The sequence below is a fragment of the Mirounga angustirostris genome, unplaced genomic scaffold (genome assembly GCF_029215605.1).
Source record: "Mirounga angustirostris isolate CCGP_5_RB_7025 unplaced genomic scaffold, mMirAng1.0.hap1 SCAF_7, whole genome shotgun sequence".
Classification (NCBI taxonomy): domain Eukaryota; kingdom Metazoa; phylum Chordata; class Mammalia; order Carnivora; family Phocidae; genus Mirounga; species Mirounga angustirostris.
Window position 1 is genome coordinate 141,774,632 of NW_026991715.1, and position 12,320 is coordinate 141,786,951.

At 38.4% G+C, this 12,320-nt stretch overlaps 1 protein-coding gene and 1 long non-coding RNA gene across 3 annotated transcripts in view; both read right to left on the minus strand.

Moving 5' to 3' along the window:
* The window catches only part of LOC135365455 (uncharacterized), a 100,853-nt gene extending 99,228 nt beyond the window's left edge, over positions 1-1,625 (minus strand). Inside the window, exon 1 of the long non-coding RNA XR_010413352.1 lies at positions 874-1,625. This is a non-coding gene — a long non-coding RNA (uncharacterized LOC135365455). The remainder of the gene's footprint in view (positions 1-873) is intronic.
* FBXL7 (F-box and leucine rich repeat protein 7) overlaps positions 1-12,320 on the minus strand; it is a 371,784-nt gene that overhangs the window by 262,765 nt on the left and 96,699 nt on the right. The gene's annotated exons all lie outside the window — the stretch shown is intronic.

A 12,320-nucleotide genomic window follows, 5' to 3' on the forward strand; every position in this document is an offset into this window, starting at 1 on the left:
TAAGAAGCATATATCTACAATTAAAATTTAGATTTTTAAGGTGATTTCCTAGTGCGAAATCCCTAGGTCAAAGTGTGTACACGTATTTTAAGGCTCTTGATTCACATGTATAAACATTTCCTGGTTGTAAGGATAAAAAAAAAAAGAAGTTTGCAAAATAAAATATACTGCTTGAAAATTAAAAACATACACTAATACATCAACAGCTTCAAGAAGTCCAGCAATAAAAAAAGAGACCAGTTTTGAACTTGCTTAATGAAAAAACAAACACATATTTGACAATGGAAAGATTTTTCTCTGTCCTCTAGAGCACGTACTTCCCCATGCATGTGCTGGTGGCCTTCTTTAACTTTATGACAATTCCCGTTTTCATGCTTTAAAAGGTTCTTCTACCTTGAGATCATAAAACAATTCATCTACATTTAATTTGAACATTTAAATCTTTCATCCATTCAGAATTTATTTTGGCATCAGGAACACATTAGGTTGCCCATGTTCCTTTTCTTTAAAATGAGAAGCTGATTTTCCTGTGAGGATGTATTGACAAGGCTTAGCTCCCTTATCCATTTATGATGCCATCCTTATACCTTAAATTCCCATAGGTAACTAAGTCTACCCTGAACTCTCTGTTCCATTACACCAAGCTCTACCATACCACACTTCTTCGGCATTTGTAAATGTGTAATATATTTTCATGACACTAAGGAAATGTTACTCTCATTACTCGTTGCCAAAATATCCCTGGATATCCTCATATGTACATGTATTCAATACTCAACAAATGAATTCAACATACATAAGTAATTCAACATACACAATGTCATACATATGTAATTGAATTGAATTCAGTATCCACATGAGGTAGGTACTTACAGATGTTGGATTTATTCTTCCAGGTAGGGAAAGTAGAGTTTGGTCAAGTTCCAAAATTAAAATCTTATTGAGATTTCCACTGGAATTATGTTGAATTCATTTAAGGGTGATTTTTCCATACAACATTTTCCTGTCCCTGAACAAGGTAGGATATGGAACTCACATCAAGTAGCTGTGAGTAAGCCGATGAAATTAAACCAGATAATATGCACAGGGACGCACACTGCATATAATTTTTAAATTTACTCCTCATAACCAACACATGAAGTAGAGAATATTATTATTCCTAGTTTACAGAGAAGAAAATTAAGGCTAAGTAACTTGTATCACCCATAAATGGGGAGTAAATAACAAAGGTTACAAAATTTTCATTACACAGCTTTTTGTTTCCCCCTCTCATTCATATTAAATGCAGAGTTCAACCTCCAACTTCATTTTCCAAATGCATCCATTACCAGAACTTAGCTCTTTGTAAATCTTTGAGATTGAGTGAAATCATTCCCTAATCTCTGCACTGACCAGTTCCAACCCAGCTAAACAAAACATGAACTTCACAGTTTCCCACTTTCTACGAAATAGAATATAACTTGCAAAAGATAATCTGAGGTCAAGGTTGGTTCTAGGATAATGCTTTCAAAAAGGGGAAATAACAATATTATTTTCTCCTTTAGGAATCCTTTTCCTAACATTTCTTCTAAACAAATCAGTGAACCAACCTCCCCCCTCCAAAAAAAAAAAAAAAAACCTGAACACATTTATTAACTGACCAATTCAGCCATATTTTGATATGGGCCAATAAAATGAAACTTACTTCTCCAATTTCATCAGTTAAAAAACCGCAGGCTCTAATTCGATATTTTGACATACCAGTAAGTGAAGAATTGAAATAATCCAATGTATTGAGGCTAAAAAAGATTAAAAAGAATTTAATAAAATTAAATTGGTTAAGGGTAAAGAATATTTTTCCTCTGCCCTTAAAATTGAGGTACAGAGGCTGAATAGCTCTAGAATTTTGTATTTCTAAGTTTATCTCATTTGGTGATCTAAAATGTTAAAAACTTTTCTGATAAAAACTGGTTATTTATAGAGCTAATATTCAATAGACAACAAACCTTTTGGTTTAAAAATGTTGAAACACATGAAAACACAGAAGCCAGAACTATCTTCTGTTCCAAGTATCTTCCTCCTTCTGACATGTCTCTTCTGCTTAAAGAAGTTGTTTGTTCCCTTAACACAAAAGGCAACTAAAAGCAAATCGAGGGCTAACATGCCCATGATATGCTTCAAGTTTTCCTAAGGAACAGTGTTATTCTTTTTTCTAAAAAGTAACTGTATCTCTCCTATATTGGTTTGTGGATTTGCACCGCTTTTGATGTCATAGTCTTTATGACTATAGTTGGAAAAATTAACCAAGAGGGCTTTTCCTTCTTAGAATCTGAACCCATTCATTCACTTAATAAACATGTTTCAAATGTTTATTGCACGGCAATCACTGTGGTTGCCACTTGGCATACAAAGGGGGATAAAACACTGTTCCTTCCTCAAAGGAGTCAAGCAATTGCAGGGATGACACTATGGACCTATCAACTGAAAGCATGCACATAACTCATGCAGCGGGTATCTTGACTGAGCTGTAGCCTATTACCTGTCCCTGCTAAAAGATCAGGCATGTCTGGGTATATTTGAAGATCTGATGGAGAGGGCCCAACGTAAGTTATATCTTTGGTTGCTGAATAGTAGAAAGTCTTAGTGGCAAATGAAATTTCATACTGTTAGAATATTAATAGAGCGCAAGAATTTATAACATACAATTTTATAAATTGATAAAATCAATGTGTACTGGTACCTTAAAAATATTTTTTCTCCAGATCCAACTTTATTAAAAGTGAGCCCACAGCAGCAGGAGTCTTTTGCTTCACTCCCAGATTTACATCCTGAAAATGTTTCCCCATTAAAAAAAAAAAAAAAAAAAAAAAATCCCAATGGGCATGACTGATTCTGTATCTTGGGCAGGAACAAAACAAAACAAAACAAAAAAATGGACCTGCAACATTCTTTTGTGGCCAGAAAGCAACGGTGTTTTGATAGCCTGAAGGACAGTGCTAGAAGGACAAAGAAGATGCTGAAAGTTTTTCTGTAGAAGAAGTTGTGAAAAATCAAGCATCAAGAAGAGAATAATAATTATTAATAGTTGGAACAATGTGAGTTCATTATCAGACTTAAAAGAGAAAAGTTAATATAAATTGCCTAAGTTAATATGTTATACAGAATATCATTATATACAACAGAACAGAAGCATAATAGAATGCTTAAATTTGTGCAAATTGTAATAGTAAGGGAGTGTTAATTGATGGATTCTTCATCAGTTGGCTTTTGTTGTATTTGCATAAGTCAAGTGACCACAAGGAATGCAAGTGGACAGTCTCAAAATTCAGCCCTTCCCTGATTTCTATAGGAAACCCACTCCCTTCCAAGCACTTTGTGAGTTTAGTAAAGATGGACTAAGGATTTTTAGTGACACAGGAAGGTGGTGTCACCTTGGGAGCCACTACCATCCAAGATGTTAAAACATCTTCCCAGGGGTACCTGAGTGGCTCATTCAGTTGAGCATCCAACTCTTGATCTCAGCTCAGGTCTCAATCTCAGGTTTGAGAGTTCAAGCCAGTGTTGGGCTCCATGCTGGGCATGGAGCCTACTTAAAAAGCAAAACAAAAACAAACAAACAACAACAACAAAAATCTCCCCATCTCCCCAGTTCCACCATCCCTTCTTCAGTCTCCTGGATACCTACTGTGTCTCAGCTCAGAATCTCTCCACTGTGCAGAGAAATCTGGTTTCCTGAAGCCCACATCAGAAAACTCACATGTTCAAACACACACAGTTATCTGGCAGAACAAATGTCCTTCAGTGTAGCAGGTGGCCCACCCCACCTTGGAAGGCAGCAGCAGTTATAAACAACAGAAGTTTCCTAGTTACATTTACAATGATAAACTGTACTAATATCTGCTTCCCACAGACTGCACTCCTTATAACAATTCCTCAAACACTTCTTAATGATCACAAATAGTATCTAAATTACTTGTAGATTATTCCCTCCATAAGGGGGATTTTCTACATTTTTAAGTATATGGAATGTAAAGGAACACACTTACAGCTAAAGTGCTTTTTTCTCGTTATTTGTTAATCAGCCTAACAGCCTTGGGAAGCCTGGGACTTCCTGAGGAAGTTAGTTTATCCTCAGGAAGTTATTTCCTAGTCAAAGAGGAAGTAAACAGACGTGTTAACCTGATTTTTAAGGTCAGGCTGTGTCCATGACTGTAAAGGGCAAATATTTCCAGTATCAGGTTATTCTTTCTAAAATGTTTGTCCCCAACCCCTTCCATATGCCCTTTTTGCCTTTGATGAGCTCAGAAGTCAGCCTTTTAGTATAAAACACTCCAAGTATCCCAAAGAAAGGTGGTGGGCATAAAATGTCATGGAGCGATGGCCTATTTATCACTGACATAGTACAAAGAATGTGCAACTACTCTGTAACTAAATATTTTAGTGCAAGACTGGATGTTCAAAACACTTTGGGAATGTATTCAATGTGGTCAAGAAGGGGTCCCTTTAGGAGCCTCCATTTTTCCCCACATGAACCCAGATGGATTTTTCCAGACTCCTCACAACCTTACACGCCATGCTGTATCTTCCTCTCCACCCTCCCACCTTCTGTTCACACAGGAGAAGGCAAGTCCCAGACTGCCATGACACCTTTCCCAACTGCTCCAACCCATGCCTCTCTCCCTTCCTCTTCAGACCACTTGTCAGGACACAATCTTATACCACCCTGAATTACTACTGAACTGATTCACAGTGTTTATTGCCCCCTAGTAATTGCTAAGGTTCTGGCAACAGCAGGTCTTGCCATAAAATCAAATTCCATCAGGAGCCAAATAGCTAATGGCAATATTGTGAAAGATGCTTGGTTAAGGCAACAGAGAATTATGGGGACTCAGGAGCTGCAGGGTAGATGCCCCACCTAAATCCATTAAATTAAACCCAAAATTAGTTTTGAAAATTCTTCAAGGAGAAGAAAACACGGCCTAGGGGTCATTCTCTGTGCTACCAATCTGTGACTGACATACATTTTGTAGTTTCCCCGTAAGTACCTAAACAAATATATTTAAAACTAGATTTACATCCTTTAATAAATTTCCATTGAATTAGATTACTGAGATTACTGGTAAGATATCTTAGAAATGATCCAAGCCTTCACTGCAAATACACTTAGCTGTATTTAGGTGAACTAGAATGTCTATGGCTGAAATCTATCAATTATTTATTGAGTGTTTTTTGCAAATGACAGAATGGAAGTGAGAAAAACACAGAATAATTTTACCCACGGGATTAGAATGCTGAAGATCTAATGTTTTCTCTCCTAACTCTACATAAAGGCACTGACAGACGCTGGATGTCTCAATTAAGTATTACTTTAAGATGTCCTTAAACACACACACACACACACACACACACACTCATGTACAGAAACCTAATTTCCTTCTGAGACTATTAAATGACATTTTTGCCATTCTGGATGATTCATTTTGGAAGATGATTCCTTTAAGAAATTAAACTTAGTTCTTGAGTCTGAGATGGTATTTAGGGTTTCATTACACATTTTTAGGCTTACATAACAATTTTGTGGATAGCAAGCTGATGAGTGTTCCACTGCTTAAACTAATGCTCAAATGCAAATCTGACTTCTTTATTAAATTGGGCACACTGAATCTATAATATGCTCAAATCACCCAATGTAATTGGTGCAGTTTTTCAAAAGTCACCTAACTTACAATTAGGCAGTAGTTAGAAACTTGGCCATGAAGCAGTGACTTGTTAATTTAATTACCAAAACACATTAAGCTTCAACAGCTAAAGCCTTGTAAGGTTTTCCTAAATAATCCTGAAATTTTCAGAAATAGTTAAGCTTGCAATTTAATTTTTTTAAAGATGTTATTTATTTATTTGAGAGAGGGAACACAAGCAGGGGGAGTGGGAGAGGGAGAAGCAGGCCCCCTGCCGAGCAGGGAGCCAGATGCGGGGCTCGATCCCAGGACCCTGGGATAATGACCTGAACCGAAGGGAGACACTTAACGACTGAGCCACCCAGGCGCCCCTGCAATTTAATTTTTAAAGGCAAAACAAATCTTTATAATCAGTCATCACCTTCTTCACACACAGAGTAAAAGCTCCTAACAGCACATTTCTGATTTTGGGATCTCTCCCACCCATAAGGTCCCCCAAAACCACCCTTCCAGTTTGAATAAAAGTCATCTTATCACTATCTTTAAAGACACTTTTTCTATGCCATTTACTTTCTCCACTTCTGTACTTTTTATTCCTCTTCCTATGTTATATGTTTTTACTCTGTTTTCTCTTATGTCATGGATTGAGTTCCATTTGATTGTAATAGACTGCTTCGAGGCATAATTCCAGTCTTGCAAGGCACATGCTCTAAGATTGATATCTTCCACCTGTGTACATTTCCAATTAAAGAATAACTGCTTGGCTCAGTTTTAAAGTAATAAGGAGCAATGAAACTAGTCAGTACTTTTATATTACATGCACTATAGATCCTATATCATGATTAATTTAAATATCAATTTCAAACCGTAAGTCTGTCTGATGCGGTATGTTAAGGACACAGTTATGATAACCTGCAAACTAACCCTTCAACAGTTTAGTAAAAAGGCATCTTGGAATATTGGCATTTGCTTTCAATAACTAAGAATTTAAAGTACATTTCTAGACTTTACATAGACCACATTTCCATGTATAATACTGACAATCGAGACACAATTATGGATTTTTTGAAAAGATACTTCTCATAAGGACTTTCAAAATATATTTTGATATAAACTTATAAAAATGATTAGCATGAAATTCTTTTTTTTTTTTAAGATTTTATTTATTTGACAGAGAGAGAGACAGCGAGAGCAGGAACACAAGCAGGGGGAGTGGGAGAGGGAGAAGCAGGCTTCCTGCCGAGCAGAGAGTCAGAGGGATGCGGGACTCGATCCCAGGACCCTGGGATCATGACCTGAGCTGAAGGCAGACGCTTAATGACTGAGCCACCCAGGCGCCCCTAGCATGAAATTCTTAATAGTTCTTCATGGCAATTACAAAACAAGCATTAAGAAAAAATCTTACTCAGATTTCAGTGCCTATAACCATCTTCGCCTTTTACTAATTTTTCATGACTTTGGACCACACTAATGCTTTCCCAGTTTCCCTACTGTCATCTACCAAATGAAAACATGTCTACCTCCTTCTCGAGAGCAATGTGACAATGAAACAGTTGAGTGCAATAATGCTCATGAGAGACTAGGATCAGCATGAAATAATATGTATCCCAAAAACGTGTGTTGAATTTGCTGGATGGTCAAAAAGGCTTTTGTTTAGGGAAATGAAATCTACCTTGAATTAAAAGCATCATCTTTCTCTTCTTGAGTGACACATGTGAATGTTATGTGAGAAGTACACTCAAGAAGTAGAAAGAAGATAATATAAGGAAGACAGAATAAAACAAAGCCCGATTCCTGGGCATTTTCAAAATAACTCCATTTAGAATTGGTCTAATTGGGGCACTGAAAACATCTTAACCCACAACTGTATAAATAAAGTGGTGATTTTAGGTACCATGGAAAGAATTCTTTATATATCAACTCATTTCACTCATGGCTCAAATGAAACATTTTAAAATTAATTTCCTTCAGGAAGTTAATTAAATGGGCAGTTTCACAAAACAATATTAATTGAATTTATTGAAAGCCGTGCTCGCTTCGGCAGCACATATACTAAAATTGGAATGAATTTATTGAAAGCCTATTTTATAATCATGAGCTAACTTAAAGGTAATGTTTCCATCTCCAGGTGAGAAGCTAACCTATGTAAGTGGGTTGAGATTCTTTTGCCATTTGAAGTAGATCCTCTCCTCCCATTGGAAGTACTGCTCAAGTCTTTCTCAAACTCTTCTGAACAGCCTACCTCCTCCCTGCAACCAGCTCAAAATAGGCCGCTAGCAGGCGGACAAAACAGAATTAAATAGCTTCACACTTAGAAGGCAACAACTTTTTTAAAGGTTATGATTTTCCTGATTTGTACCATCTCTCACTGAAACAATACTGTGTCAAACTCCTGCTCAACAATTCATTAGGTGTGTGATATTGAGCAAATCTCTTTATTTCTTTGTGCCGCAGGGATTTCTTTGTAAAACGAGTGTATTAGATCAGAAAATTGCCAGGGTCTTTGTAGCTCGAAAAATCCTATGATTCCATATTTGGCTGGCTTGATAACAACATGTATAAGCCATCACACCTGTAAATTGTGCTGTCAGTGAGTTCAATATCTGAACTTGAGCAACTGGATGAAGCTGACTTTTCATCAGCCAATTACATTTGGCCTTTGAATGAACTGTGTTACCTTCCCCCAGCCCAAGAGAAGTCAGAGTTGTTGAGATGCCACCATTAAAACCACATCCTCATGACCCTGTTCTGAGAAAGAAGCCCAAGCTGAGCTTATTTCTAGGAAGCTTCTTCATGATCCAACCCAATCCAACTGATGCTGTTTCAGTCTTTTCAGGCTGACTGCTGTGTACTCTATTCTAACCATGGGCCGGACATGACTTTCATAGCTGAAAGTCAAAGGCCATTCCTTCCAATACGAGGGAGAACACCCCGTGGATGAGAAAGACTGGAAAAAAAGTGTAACAGAAAGAATAGCAACACAACTGGAAAGAATTAAGCTGTGGCTTATGATGCTGGAATGCAGATTTTGTTGGGGAAAATGGAATGTTTCCAGCCTTCTGCACTTGAACCCAAACCCCCTACAGTGTCAGGAAATCAGAAACTTAAACTGTCACAAGAAATATAATGGGCTTTAAAGAAAGCTTATACCATTTATCAAGGAGAAAGCTCTGGAGGCTGCCAATTCTTTAAAAGGGGTGTGGCTTTAGACTCACAAAATTAAGATGCACCAAGATTTTGCATGAGACTTTGGAAAGGAACACTTATATTTAGGTAAAAAATACCATTCTCTGTTGGATTAAAACTGAATTGCATCACCGTCTGTGCCCACCGTGCCTAGGGGAACAGCCTTATGACCCAAAGTAGATGAGTGGGAACAACAGGTAGACAGCAAGGAATGAGTCCTTACACTTACTAGAATGAATAAATGTGACTGAGGCCTTAACCATCAATCATGTTTGGTTGCTAAAAACTTAAAATCCAAGCTGAGGTTAGAGACTCTCCGGGAAAAGCTTTAAAAAAAAAAAAAAAAACAGGTTTTGAGAAACTTGTGGGTCTATCATCTCTGATGTCTTCCAGAACTTTCCAGGAGAGTATGTACCTACGAGAAGTCCACGATGCCCAGACACCATGTGCAGGGCTGTGAACACTACTGGTCCAGGGACTCCTTATGATGCTTTCAGGGCAGTGCTGGCCCCGAGGCCAGAGCATCCCAGGAAAAGCTTTCAGCCAGCAGCCCTGCTCTCTGTGCGGCCAAGACCCATGCTCCTAAGGGGTCTTCTCACCACTGTTCAAGACGTCTTCCCAGAGCGGCGAGGCAGCATTTTCGAAGAGTAGTTTGTGCTGATTTAGATGCAGGTCTGAAGGTCATGCAGAAGCAGCAGCTTCCAATACCCATTTCCTGTGTCTACTTCAATGACTTTTAAGCAAATGTACTGTGTCGTGCGACTTTTACCACGATCCAGTTTTAGAACATGATCATCTCCCTAGTCAGATCCCTGGTGTCTGTCACAGTTAGTCCCCATTGCCACTGCCAGCCCCAGGTTGGCGCATGGTGTGTGGGCGCCCTCCCCTCCCCTCAGCTCCCATGTCCTCAGGTCAGGCGCCAGCTTTCAACGCAGAGGTTACTTACATGCTTCCCAGTGAGAGACGTCGACTCTGCCATTGGCTGCCACCTGGAGGCTGTAGCGAAAGCTCATGTGCAGGTGTATGTACACGCATGCGTACGCACACGCACACGCCCCACAGGCCCGGGAATTGATATAATACCTTCCCTGTCCAGCCCACCATGGACAAGTCCAACTCTGCTCCCCAAGGCTTTCAACCCAACTATTACGGGTGTGGCCACAGTTTGCAAAGGCTGCAGGAAAACTGAATATTGTCCTTCACGATATATCTCATTTTTAGAAATCAGTATTACTCAAACCTTTAACCTGAGGATCCTGCCTGTGTTTCTTGAAGAGGATATTGGTAAAGTCAGAGGTGAAAAGTCCTCTTAAGAGGATCAAAGAACTGAAGAAAGTAACGGTAGTCAAATCACTTCTGGAAAACCAGTTACACCACTCGCCCAACATTTTCTTAACAACCAAGGTTAAAAACAGTTCTAGAAACTGTGGGAAGAGAACCAGAGAAGCATTTTTTAATTGGCTCCTCTGTAGCATGTGTAAGAAATTGGTGTCCAGTTTCTGTTTCTTGGCACACAGTGGCTACTAGTTGCTTTCTGGTAGGAGCAAACTATTGGGTTTACTCTTGGGTAAACCCACTTTGTGGAGGTCAGAGAATATGACACCCTAATCCTGAGAGGCAGACCAGGACTCTGCCACCTGTGCATTGAGAAATGAGCACTGGCTGGTGTTCCATCTTGAAAAACCAGGCTGATAGCGAGACCATTTTGCAGCAGACATCCCTGAATACATTCTTATGGAAGTAACACCTACACCTAATTTATTTTAAAATATTTTTTTAGTTCCATTGATTAAAAAACAGTACCAAAGTGGATTCATACATACAAACAGTAAAAAAAAAAAAACACAACTTTGCAGATATGCAAAAAAAATGGATAGCATCTTTCATAGAGATGGGATTCTTCCATTTAAGAGTTGGAAAAAATATTCCCTATTAATTTAGCCCAGTTGTTAAAATTTCTGTTTCATATGAACATCATATTTTCCCATTTTTCCCTCCTGAATTTACCCTCAGAATGGTAGGAAATGCATTGTGACAAAAATGTATAAAACATTGGCTGAGCCCCGCATCAAAAGAATCTTCCCAAGGAAAAGGCAGAATAAGATGAAAATTTTAAATCCCTATGGAGTTATTTTTTCGAAGCATAAAAAGAAGACATTTTTAGTGCATGAAGCCCCACAGTCCCCTCCCCCAACCCTTACAACAGAGCCCACACAGTTTCGTATTTTCTGTTTTTAAAAAAATTAAATCTGGAGAGGGAAACACAGAGGGATTATTTCACATATTTTTAACTTTCTATTTTCACAGTCACTCCAATTAGCCAAACTATGACTATAACAAGAGTGACTAAAATCATGGTAGAAAGAAGTGATCACCTTACAAAACAAAGATTTCTGATTAGAGAGAACCGTAAATAAATAAGTTATGTTGAAGTGATTTCCAGTTGGGTTCCTAAGAACAGAGGCCTCAAAAGCAAAAGTCTAGAATCAATTTACCTGACTTGCACGTTACCTTAACTAAATTTCCAGAATGACCTAGTGCTCTTATTTGAGTCAACAGCCAGAAAATTCAAATTGGAATTCTATCTGGTGCTTCACAACACTGAGGAGAACACCCTGATCTATTCGCCTTACAATGTTGATAAAACAACGTTAAGGCATTAAATGCCAGGGAATATAATCCCATTATAAAAGCTCTTTATATATCAGTCTGTTCGAAACACACCAAGTCAAAGCTAAAGAGAAGACACACACAGCAGGGGCCAACCCTCATCATTCATGCACACACGGTCACGCAGATCAAGAGCAACCAAACACTGAGATGACCAACATCAGCTCATGGGTATGCTTCCCAAAATTGCAAGCAGCTTCAATTAAGCCTCAAGACAGAGCATAGAAATGTACCTCCACGCATCCTGCACACTTTAAGAGAGCAGGCTCTACACAAGGTCACCTCACACTGGGTCTTCCATTGTAAGCGGCATCGACATCTTACACTGGACCTGCCTTCGACAATCAATTTAGAAGGAGCTCTTCTGCAGAAGAGAACTCAATTGTGTTTAACATTAAAATAAAAACTAATTCCATCATTGAGTCGGCTTTCCACTAAATAACTACCACAGAAACAGTGATTTCCACACGCAAACAAGTAGTAACACAAAAGCTTCTGGACTAGGCAGAGCAATTAATTCGAACATGTATTACTACATATAGTGAAATTCTATATCAAGAACATCAGTGGAGCTGATCTTTGTCCTGAGAGGCAAGACTTTCTATGTATCTTTTAAATAATCAAACAAACCTCTTTTCCTCCTCCCACATAATGGTTAATTCAAGTTCTACAAATCACATGATTGTTACCCTCCCATTGTCAAAATCCTGAATTCCAATTTTGAAAGTTTTTGCAGGAACTTTCAATTAGAGCACAGGAATTTTACAATCATAGTGTTTTCCACACTGAAAAACAAGATAAATAACA